Source organism: Malus domestica, chromosome 09, assembly GCF_042453785.1.
Source record: "Malus domestica chromosome 09, GDT2T_hap1".
NCBI lineage: Eukaryota > Viridiplantae > Streptophyta > Magnoliopsida > Rosales > Rosaceae > Malus > Malus domestica.
The window spans coordinates 26,746,554-26,759,285 of record NC_091669.1 but is presented as its reverse complement, the minus strand read 5'-3'; the positions used below and the strand labels follow the sequence as shown (position 1 = coordinate 26,759,285).

At 37.4% G+C, this 12,732-nt stretch overlaps 1 long non-coding RNA gene across 2 annotated transcripts in view; it reads left to right on the top strand.

The window, feature by feature from the left end:
* LOC139188238 (uncharacterized) overlaps positions 1 to 5,233 on the top strand; it is a 76,018-nt gene extending 70,785 nt beyond the window's left edge. The window contains exon 6 of one of the 2 annotated variants that reach the window (XR_011571547.1): positions 5,102 to 5,233. This is a non-coding gene — a long non-coding RNA (uncharacterized lncRNA). Of the gene's footprint in view, positions 1 to 3,692; positions 3,856 to 5,101 lie in introns of those variants that run through there. The other variant, XR_011571546.1, reaches the window with a different exon arrangement.
* The last annotated feature ends 7,499 nt before the right edge of the window (positions 5,234 to 12,732 follow it).

The window sequence follows — 12,732 nt, the reverse complement described above, 5'->3', positions numbered from 1 at the left end:
CAATCGATCCATTGTCCATGGATTCACTATTTAGGACATATATCGTTTATAGAGATAGTCCTAAATAGTATCTTTGCCATTTGATGTATAAGAGTCATCTATACATCCATTTATTGTCCTGAAAGGTTTCTTCCAAAGATTGACTTTCAGGGCATATTTCCAACAACACCCCGACCCGGAATGTCCACTAGGACTCCGAATCGAGCTGTGCTGGCCGACACCTATAAGGTGACGAAGCCATAAAGTGTGATGATGTGGAAGAAGTGAATAAATTTAAACTTAAAAGTGTCTAAATACAAGAGTGCGCCGTGAGCGGAAATGAACCCATTTCACATGTGACGTCAGAGCATAAGTAAAGTACAATAGAGTGGATTGAAAATCATACCATTGAAGGTAATCTCCAATACCAAGAGTTGCCACAAATCCTTGTCGATACGAAAGCTCTACTACTAGACCTGGAGGGATAAAACAAGAGTGAGGCTAGAGACTAAAGCTTTAATAAAAAAAATCTTCTAAACGATATAATCCCTCATTGTAATACCTGTTTAGCTTCTAAAAAATCATACTACGGATAAACATGAAATCAAAAGTATACTAGCATTAAATCCAGAAGTATACCACATCACAACATCTCATTAGCAATATAAATAATCAAGTGTTTAATAACCCATACTAGCACGCAAGTCGGAGTCACCTGTGCTGACCTGTATGACTACAACTATATCTCATCAATCAATGCTAGCTCATAAGTCGGAGTCACCTATAGTGACCTGTACGACTTATCCATATCTCATCACATATGCTAGCTCATAAGTTGGAGTCACCTATAGTGACATGTACGACTTATCCATATCTTATCACATATGCTAGCTCATAAGTCCAAGTCACCTATAGTGACCTGTACGACTTATCCATATCTCATCACATATGCTAGCTCATAAGTCGGAGTTACCTATAGTGACCTGTACGACTTATCCATATCTCATCACATATGCTAGCTCATAAATCGGAGTCACCTATAGTGACTTGTACCACTTATCCATATCTCATCACATATGGTAGCTCATAAGTCGGACATATGGTAGCTCATAAGTCGAAGTCACCAATAGTGACCTGTACGACTTATCCATATCTCATCATATATGCTAGCTCATAAGTCGGAGTCACCTATAGTGACCTGTACGACTTATCCACAGCTCATCATATATCCCTGCACACGAGTCAGAACCACCTATACTGGTATGTACAACAGGAATGGGTGTAAATAAGCATGCTCAAGTGCTACGATCACGTGAAGACTGTGCGAATAATCACGGGTCACCTACGAGTCAGAACCCCCTATAGTGGTCTGTATGATAGGCTTGTGCACCTACCTTGGATCTAAGGTGAGCGTAAGGTGCGGGATGTGAACATCACGTGAAGGACTGTGCCCTGGCCACAGGCAGGAGCACAAACACCGAGGTGCAGGTTTATGAGCTCTAAATGCATCTCATATGACATATACAACTCATAGACAACCTGTACGACAATGTGGGAGTTGCCTAAAACATAAATGTGATCATGCCATAAATCAATCATTTCAACTAATATCGTAACTCACCTGAACTTACCTGTGTGTTCTGCGTTCACCTTCGCACTTCAAAGCATTCACAATAACTATGTGCAGGTAATATACACATGGATATGCCATAATGCAATCTAAAACTCAACCATGTCATAGTATTTTTCCAATATATACATATAAATATATAATGTGGCGTAAAATACACAATCTATAACGTACCACTCCCGAATTATTTATTTTCGGAAATAATTATCGGGGATAAGTCCTACTAAACACTAGTTTAATTACCTATCATTACTTACGTTTCCTTATTTCGATTTCTTGATTCCTTCCACATCGATTTATGACCAACATCCATCACTAAAAACATAAGGTTAAATCTCATATTTTCACCAATTTCCTTCATATTGCTCAATTCCCAAACAAGGTTTTGTTTCAAATATTGTATGGCTGTATCTAACATCTTGTTAGACTACTTACGTACCCTAAATAGGGATCAAGCCATTCGTAGTTCATATTAGTATTTCAAAGCATTCATAGTAATTATATGCAATAAGCAATTTATAAACGTTGTGGAATTGTCACACACACACACACACACACATATATATAAATACTAGTCATCACGAACCATCGTCGCCTATGACCAATTATCAAATCACATCTCAGAGTTCGTATCGATAAAATACACAATTTACATAAAACACATCCCTAGATAATTCAATTCGGAAGATCTGCATCATGGTTTTCTGATCCGTTGCTTCCAAAGATGCACATTATACTTCTAGAACAACATCCTAAAGTCTCATTACGATCCAACGGTCGGATCTCCGCCAATTGTCAAAACCAAGTGGCGGTTAACCTTTTATTTTATGAACTTACAAATCCAATTTCGGGAAGATCCATGCATCGGATTCCTGATATGTAAATTCCTATGGTCCTCAAATATTACGTACTATAACGTATTAAAGTTTGGTGACGATCCAACGGTCGGATCGTCAATTTATACAATGACCTATTAACGTAACGTAGAAAATTTAGATTCCAACAATCAACCTACGTCATACAACTACCAAAACTGAACTCAAGGCATCTAATTAGCCTAAGAATAACATCGACGACCCCCTGGCCACACGCTGTCGTGGGTGGCGGTCAGCCGCCTCGTCGAAAACTCAACTATTTCTAAAAATTCTCAAAAATTACAAAAATGAAGATCACAAAGAGTAGAGCAAACTTTATACCTGCGGCCAAGTTCAATTTCGCCTGGAAAGGCTCCAATTTTGCTAAAACCCGCCAGAAACCTTAGATTTGGTGACTTCGATCTGTCACCTCCAGTGTTCCGCCCCTTCCAATGCTATTTGGGCTTTGTTCTAGACCTCAAGGGAAGTCAATTGGTGGTGGTAATTGTATGGAATTGTTTCAGAAATGGCGGATTGCTGTCGTGGGTGCCCTTGAAGCCGTCGTTGCAAAATCACAAAACCTAAGCTTCAAATCCACCGATTAATGGATGAAAAAGGAAGAGGGGAGCTTGTGGGGTTGTTTCCAGGTGGTGGTTTGGGTTAATTCATCAGAATTTGATCGGGAAACCATCGATTTCTATGGTTCCCATCGGCCGAGTCACACGGGTCAAGGAAGACCCGTTTTGGGTTCCCTCTTTTTCTTCTTCTCTCCTTTCCCTCTTGGTTCTTCTCTCCCATTCGTCACTCTCCCTCTCTCCTCATTTCTGATTGGGCAGTGCCCATCTTCTTTCTTTATTTTTTTCCTTCTCCCCTTCCATTTCTTCTTCTACTTCTTCCAATTTCTCATCCTAAGAAAATCTTAAAATAATATAATGGTACTTAGGAAATTATATAAAATAATAAATGGTAATATCATTACTCCAATTGGCTTCTACTTGCGCCTACCCGGCCGTATTGTTGAGTACTACAGAAATACACTACAAGAATATTTTGTATGTCTCACTATACGTTGGAGGAAAGTCAATACCCTCGCATCTAAGGGCATTTTCGTAAATTCACACTTTTAAAATTTATAAAATCGTAGAATTGGGGACAGGTTGTCACAAAAAAATTTTGGACAAAAATGCCCCCAAAACAAAAAATTTCAAAAACAACCCAAAATAATGCAGGGGTATTATTGTCATTTTAACAATAGCAATACTGTGATTCAATCAGTTGTTCATTAAATATTATTTTCTCTATTTTTAAATATATTCAAAACATCTTAAGAGGCGTGTAATGCCGGTTATAAAAAAATGTCTTTCTCACCCGCATAATAATGTGATTAAATTAATTGTTAAATGATTGTTTTTTAAAAAAAAATGATATTATCTACATTAAGAGGAAGAGGGTGAGCTTAGCCTCGCAATAGGCTAGCAGTAATGTGATTCAATCAGTTGTTTTTTAAATATTATTTCTCTATTCTTAATGTAAATTCAATAGAATGTAGATGGAAATTGAAAGACCGATTTTATTATGTAAATTCAGCTGCTTTGATTGGTTTGAGAGGAGTTTTTTCTAGCATGATCTAAGATTATTCATTTACTTAAAATATTTGATTTTCCTTTTGTCAATTCACGTATATAAATACATTTAAAACGTGTAAGTCATGCGTAGCACGCCGTGATTCAAAAAATGCATTATGCATGCGCGTGAGCATGTGCATGAAGGCTAGTATATATAAAGCCAACGCCCCAATTTAGTGTCAGGGCTTCACCAAAAATATTTGGATAAAAATGTCTCCAAGACAAAAAAGTTCAAAAGCAGCCGAATATAATGCATCAAATAATGCAAGGGTATTTTCGTCATAAAATAGTATTTTTTAATAATTAAATTTTTTTTGTATAGTGGTTTTTTAATTTAATTTAATTTTTTTTTATAATTAGTACCTCACAATAGGCTAGCAATAATGTGATTCAATCAGTTGTTTACTAAGTATTATTTCTTTTCATTTTTAAACATGTTCAAAACATCTTAAGAGACGCGTAGTGCCTGTTATAAAAAAGGTATTTTGCACGCGCTTAATAATGTGAATCAATTAGTTGTTATATGATTTTTTTTTTCAACAAACGATACTATCTACACTAAGGAGAGGGGGTCAGCTTAACCTCTTAATGGACTAATAATAGTATGATTCAATTAGTTGTTTATTAAATATTATTTTCTCTATTTCTAAATATGTTCAAAACATCTTAAGAGGCATGTAGTGCCGGGTATTAAAAAAGGTCTTTCGCATGCGTATAATAATGTGATTCAATTAGTTGTCAAATGATTGTGTTTTTTTTTAACGAACAATATTATCTACACTAAGAGGGAGGGGATGAGCTTAGTCTCACAATGAGATAGCAATAATACGATTCAATCAGTTATTTATTAAATATTATTTTCTCTATTTTTAAACATGTTCAAAACGTCCTAAGAGGCGCGTGGTGCCGTTTATAAAAATATGTCTTTTGCACGTGCATAATAATGTGATTCAATTAGTTGTCAAATGAATTTTTTTTTAGCAAACAATATTATCCACACTAAGGGGAAAGAGGTGTGCTTAGCCTCACAATGAGCTAGTAATAATGTGATTCAATCAATTGTTTATTAAATATTTTTTTCTCTATTTTTAAACACGTTCAAAACATCTTAAGAGACGCGTACTGCCGATGATAAAAAAAGTCTTCCGCACGCACACAATAATGTGATTTAATCAATTGTTTATTAAATATTACTCTCTCTATTTTTAAACACTTAAGAGGCGCATGCCGGTTATAAAAAGAGGCCTTTCGCATGTGCATACAAATCTGATTCAATTAGTTGTCAAATGATTGGTTTTTTGTTTTTTGAACAAATGACGTTATCTACACTAAGGGGGAGGGGTGGACTGACACACCCCGACCGAGATCAAGGCATGCTGGTCGTCACGTGAGGGTGGCGTAGCCATGTGCACAATGCGGAAGCAATAAGGATAAGAAATATATGAATAATTAAAAACTGAAACTACTAGAGTGCACTAGAAAATAGGAAGTGTTAGGAGTAAAATACAAAAAGTAAATACTCCTAATCAGAGCATAACAAGTCTAGGTGCAATCCAGTAGGACAAGTACTAGTTATACAGTACCATAAGATGTCCTACAATTATTTTATTATGTCAAAACCGCCGAAGTCTTCAAGGCCACCAACAACAAGCTTACCTAAAACATAGAGGGGCGCAAAACAGAAAACGTGAGCGAGATAAAACAAATGTTTTACAAAACCAATTCATTTATCAACATTTCTAACCCCTCGCTGTAAATGTAACATCCCACATCGCTCATGGGAGTGACAAATGGTATCAGAGCCAATCCCTGGCCGGAAGTGTGCCGACGAGGATGTCGGGCCCCTAAATGGGGGTTGATTGTGACATCCCACATCGCCCAGGGGAGTGATCCTTAAATCTATTTTCTCATCCCTACCTAGAACGAGGCCTTTTGGGAGCTCACTGGCTTCGGGTTCCGTAGGAATTTTGAAGTTAAGCGAGAAGGAGGCCAGAACACTTCTAGGATGGGTGACCTATTGGGAAGTTGCTTGTGAGTTCCCAAAAACAAAACCGTGAGGGAATGGTAAGCCCAAACCGGACAATATCGTGCTACAGTGGTAGAACGGGCCCATGATGTGGTGGACCCGGGCCGAGATGTGACAATTGGTATCAGAGCCAATCCCTGGCTGGAAGTGTGTCGACGATGACATCGGGCCCCTAAGGGGGGTGGATTGTGACATCCCACATCACCTAAGAGAGTGATCCTTAAATGTATATTCCCATCTCTACCTAGCACGAGGCCGTTTGGGAGCTCACTAGCTTCGGGTTCCGTAGGAACTCTGAAGTTAAGTGAGAAGGAAGCCAGAGCACTCCCATGATGGGTGATTCATTGGGAAGTTGCTTGTGAGTTCCCAAAAACAAACCATGAGGGAATGGTAAGCCCAAATCAGACAATATCGTGCTACGGTGGTGGAATGGACCCTGGATGTGGTGGACCCGGGCCAGGATGTGATAATAAAACATGTATAATTTTTTCCAGAATCAGAATATAAGCATATACAAAAATATATATAAATATATCAATTCAAATCATGCTTCACATAATCATATTCATAAGTATGTCATGCCAAGATATAACAGGGTAAGTAATTTAAGTGAGAATAACTTCATAGAAATATGACATATTAGCCGGAACCCCTGTGGTAGTCTATACGGCTGAATTCATAACTCAAAAGTCAATCTAGTCGGAGTCACTACGATGACCTATATGACACTATACTGCACAAGAGCCAGAAACAAATGAAAAGGTCTGTACAACCATACAGGGTGTAATATAATTATGCTCAATACTACTCTCACATAATAGCTGGGCGATAAATCGCTAGTCACCTACGAGTTGGAACCGTAATAAAGGTCTGTACGACAATACTATGCACCTAAATTGGATCCAATATGAGCATATGGTGAGGGAGGTGGCATTATAACAAGCATGTGCCATATCTCTAGCTAAAACACAATCACTAGGTGCAGGTTTATGAGCTCAACGTTATTCAATCACATATCACATCATCTATAATTCACATAACCAAACATAACTCACCTGAGCTTACCTGAGCGTCCACAGCACCACAGCACCACAATTATATATAATGCATCATATAACAATTCATATACGAAATATAAATTCATATGCATGGCATTCAAGGCATACTTCATTTAAACTTATTTTCTGGGAAAATATCAAGTATATAAATATATACTGAAAACCAAAAGCCCACTCACTGGTATGTCGAAGGGTCGTAGCCCCTGAGTCGCCCTTGAATGCGCTCGTTCTCGGGATAAGTCTCCCCTATATGTGAATTAACTATAAAAACGTTATTTAAAGCACATAGACAAAACTAACTAATAACTTCTCATACAATGCTTAAATAGGATGTTTGAATATACCAATGTGATCTACATAACTCCATGAACATTCCAAAATTTTTAGAAAAATTTTCCGACCCTGCCACGCGCCGCCCAAGCGCGGGCACGTGCCTGGCACACCAACGGCAACAGTGACGCCATTAGGAATATTCTGTTAAATAGTAATGGAATCCGTTAAAGTTAACTAACGTTGTTGGAATATTCTATAAAAGTTGATGGAATATTTCATCATCCCTAACCTCGAACCTCTGGCAATCATCACTGGCGCTAGAAACTGGGCAAAATTGAAACCTTGATAACTCACTTGATATTCAACCAAATTTCACGAATTTTATGTTAAAATGAAGCTTAGAATAATTAGAACAAACCCATACCAGTTTTAGGACCTAAATGCCACGAGATTCGCCAGAAAACTCCTCGATATTCCGGCTAAACCTGTAACTTGCTGTTCTCGCTATTCCGACGACCAAAATCATCCAACGAACCACTCCTAGACTCGTGAGGACCTCCTTAAGCTACCTATAAGCTTGAAATCCCAAAAAACATGAGATTTTATGTTTGCATGAATAGTGCCATAATCGGAGATCGAGGAAACTAGGGTTTTCGAATGAGTCCTTACCTAAAAATGGTACCATTCAACTCGTATGAACCTCAGGAACACAATGGTGTCCTTTAAACCTTCGATCTACAAGTTTTCTTCTGAATTTGATGTTGTTCGTACATGAGGGAAAGAGAGAGAGAGTGAGTCCGAGAGAGGAGAAAGCACGGGAGAGAAGAGAGAGGAAGGGTGTGTGTGTGTGAGTGGTCCACGTGGTTCACCAACCAAAACCACATAAACTTAGTCCAATTTTTGTCCAAAAATTAAGGAAAAATGCAAGTTTGATCCACCCCTAACATGCATAACACACACCACAACACTCACGTCCAAGGGTATAATAGTCAATTCACATCGTCAAAATTAAATATTCGGGACGGGTTGTGACATGGACTTAGCCTCACAATGGGCTGGCAATAAAGTGATTCAATTAGTTGTTTATTAAATATTATTTTTTTATTTTTAATGTAAATTGAATAGAATTTAGATGAAAATTTATTATGTGGATTCAACTGCTTTGATTGGTTTATGAGGAGTTTCTTCGAGCATGGATTAATATTATTCATTTAGTCCAACTATTTGACTTTCTTTCTATCATAAAAAAAAATATTGAAGCAATTCATGCATATAAATACATTTAAAATATGTAAATCGCACATAGCATGTCGTGATTCAAAAAATATTTTTTGCACGCGCTAACGCGCGTGCATGAAGGCTAGTAGAAATATAAGTAACACATGTGCTTGAAGGCTAGTATAAATATAAGTCAACAGAATTGATTCAACTATATTATTTGTATACAGAAGAGCAGTCTATGACTTCCAGCCTAATGGATTAACTTGTATCTAGAGACTGCGTTGATTGTTCTGGACTGAAACTGCAATCTTTTTCAACTGATTATGCCATGAAACTCTAGTAATGGAAGCAACTGGTGCTGCAATAATTTATTGGTCCACCAGGCACCAGCTCCATGGAAATCTTGAGCGAATGTATTCAGAATCAGGCAGTGATTTCACGAAGCAAAAAAAGGATTTTGATGATACATTAACCACTATCTCCACGGCTATCGTTTTTGTCTCACAATCTTCCAAAACGGTAATACCTCAAGATTATTAGAACAGTTTCCTTAAGCATGCTTTATACTTCACTGCATACAAACAATAACAAAGCCTTATGCCACTAAATGGGATGGACGGTATAAATCGTAGAACACCACTGCACTCGGTTTTGTGCCAAGTCTTCCATTAGCTCTAAATACACCATGTCTTTTTTTAGAGTCTACTTCCAAGTCTTCCAAGTCTTAAGGTCTTCCTCTACTACACTGCATATAAAGTTTCAAATATTATTTGAAAAAGAATGATTCATCATAGAAAGGATTAGAATGCTAAAAATGAGGACAGAGAGTTAATAAATTACATTTGACATAAAATTGCTGATTGGTTCTATAATCCTACAAAGATTAACTTTTAATGGGGACTAGACTATGAGGTTTACAGTAAAACTTCAATATGGGTGTGAAACAAGTTTAGTAAGTGGAATACGGTTTAAAAACCATCCTTTTTGAGAACCGTGACATATAACTTTGCATTAATTCGACCGGAGATACTCTCCACTAGTTTGGCAATTAGGGACTCAAACAAGAAATTTATAAAAATATGATGAATTTATCACCCGGAGTTATTTGGAAAAAGTTCAATCACACGAAGCAACTATTTCAAACATACAAGGAAATATATGAAATTGATTTAAACTGATAAGCGAATGAATAAGTAGAGTAAAAGGAAGTAGAGGTTACCAGAATAGCATGATGATAGTGGAACTGAAGGTTGTCGTGTCACAATTTTGCAGTTTCCCTTCATATCTGGGAAATTCATCAAACATGCAGAGTTGTTCATACGTGTCCAGAGAGTTCTTTTCTATTCACCAATGTATTTGTGAACTCAAATGCCGTCTCTTTGAAGATTTTCAAAATTGATTTTGATAGTTGGGATATGAGAAATCTTAGACCCACTCTTCCCCTCTACATTCTATAATATTATGTAATTTTTTTCTCTTGGAATGGGTCGCTTATAAGGGGTACTCAGTCCCTTTATATAGGTCCCCAAGTGAGCCCCAAAGTCATGGGTTCTTAATGCATCGAATGTGTAAGCACAGATTATAAGCTCCATTTGATACGGTGGAGGAAGTGACATTTGCACATGGCTATTTGCATGGTCTCGCCGGTCAAAACATACTGACTGCAACGCTCATCACAAGGCCAAGTGCAAATAGCTTGCCAGCTATTTCCATAGACAGACCTATCCTTGGAATTTTGTGCCAAAAAGTTATGTCCTCGTTCCTTCTTGTTGGTAGACAATCCAAGGTCAAGAGCAATTATTTGATAGTGGTCATCTTCTTCGTTACTGCAATAGTGGTCTGTCTACTAAGTTCTGTGAGCTGACTTATAGGCTCAAAGTCATGATCTTTCTCATTCTCTAGTGGGCTTTCTTTAGGCCCATCTCATTAGGCACAACAGCAACTATATATTATTATAATGAACTTAAAAGGACTGTGCGTTAACATAACGAATAACCACTACTCAAACGATGAGAATAGGTTCCATACATAAAATATGTAAAATATGAAATAAAGTATATTTAAATATAATAATAACCATGATAAAATAAGAATATGCATAGTTTTTTTTATTACTTGTTGGGGCTTAAAGAGACTTTACTACTTTGAAGATATTTATCTCACAAAGAAGAATGTTTGTAACGCAACGAAAACTGATAGGCAAGCCAAAAAAGGAACAGTCAACGTATTACACAAGAATTTTTACTCTCACACAACAAACAAGTACAAGAAAACACTTGCCTAACTTTTCTTGCACTCTTAGAAGCTTTGTTGCTTCTTCTTACTTCTCCCTTCTCACTCGTCTTAGTTCTTACTTGGTTTACATAGCAACACACACACACACACACATTTATAGACGTGATCAGCCGACTTACTAAGTCGGTGGAATTGGACTAATTCATCCTAGTTGTAAGTTTGTGGTTCTAGATACTTCTAATTGCAACCATCCTATTTAACTATTGCTAGAACGTTCCAGCATTTTTTATATGCACGCATGATGCACCGACCACCTTTTGCTAGAATTTTCTAGCACATTCATGAGCTTTTCTATGGGTTGGATCATCTCTTTGGACTAAAAACAAGATTATAATTCAACCTCCCTCCCCTTAATGTTATTTTGTGACAACAATTGAGTTCCTCAGTATGACAAAATCTTCTTATTTGAGTGGCTTGATGAATGTGTCAGCAATTTGGTTTTGAGACTTCACGTATTCCACTTGCACATCCTTTCTTGTAATATACTATCTTATGTGATGATATTGGGTATCTATGTGTTTGCTGCTGTCATGGAATACTGGATTCTTTGCTAGGGCTATTACATACTTGTTGTCGACATAGATCTCTATTGGTCGTTCCTGTGGCATGCTTAATTATTTCAACAAGTTTCTCAGCCAAATTGCATGACAGGCACATGAGGTAGCAGCTGCATATTCAGCTTCACAAGTAGAGAGTGTGATAATCGGTTGCTTCTTCGACATTCATGTGAAAACAATGTCTCCCATGAAAAACATAAGGCCAGTAGTACTTGTCTCTTGTCAGAATCTTCTACCTAATCACTGTCGCTATATCCAACAAGTTTGTAGTTATCAGAACTTGAATATAACAAGCCAAAATTAACTGTACCTTTAAGGTATCGACAAATTCTTTTGGCGGTCTTCAAATGTGTAGTTGTGTAGCGACTGACTAATCCGATGGCATAGAGAATGTTTGGTCTTGTGCATGTCAAGTAGCGTAAGCTTCCAACTAGACTTTTGAAAAATGTTGGATCTACACTTTCTCCTTCGTCTCACCTGGTTAGTTTGACTCCACACTCCACTAGCATGCTTATGGACCTGCAGTCATCCATTTTGAACTTTTTCAGCATCTCCTTTGTGTAGCTTTCTTGGGAGATGAAAAAGAATTCTTCCTTCTACTTAACTTCAATGCCTAGGTAGAATGCCATTAGCCCGATCTCGGTTATCTCAAATTCTTTGGTCATTACGATCTTAAACTCTTCTAACAAGTTTGGATTACTTCCAGTGAAGATTTGACCATCCACATATAAGCACACAATGAAAATATCTCCATCTTTCACTTTGACATAGACAACATGTTTATGAGGGCACTTGGTGAAGTTATTTTTCTGGAAGTACTTGTTAATGCGACTATTTCATGCTCTTGTCGCTCGATTTAACGCACAGAGGGCTTTCTTCAGCTTTAGAACCTAGTTTTCATGCCCTTTGATTGTAGACTTCTTCTTCAAGAACTCAATTTAGGAAGACAGACTTTACATCTATTTGTTGAATATTCCATTTATTTTGAGTTGCTAAAGAAATTAGTAATCGTATAGTTTCCAAACAAGCAACGGGTGCAAATACCTCATCATAGTCGATTCTAGCTCTTTGACTATAGCCTTTTGCCACTAGTCTCGCCTTGTATCTTTCGACCTCTCCCTTGAATTTTTTCTTTGTCTTGTACACCCACTTGACTCTAATGGCTTTGTGTCCTTTCAGAAGAAGAGCGGGTTCCCATGCATCATTTTTTTGGA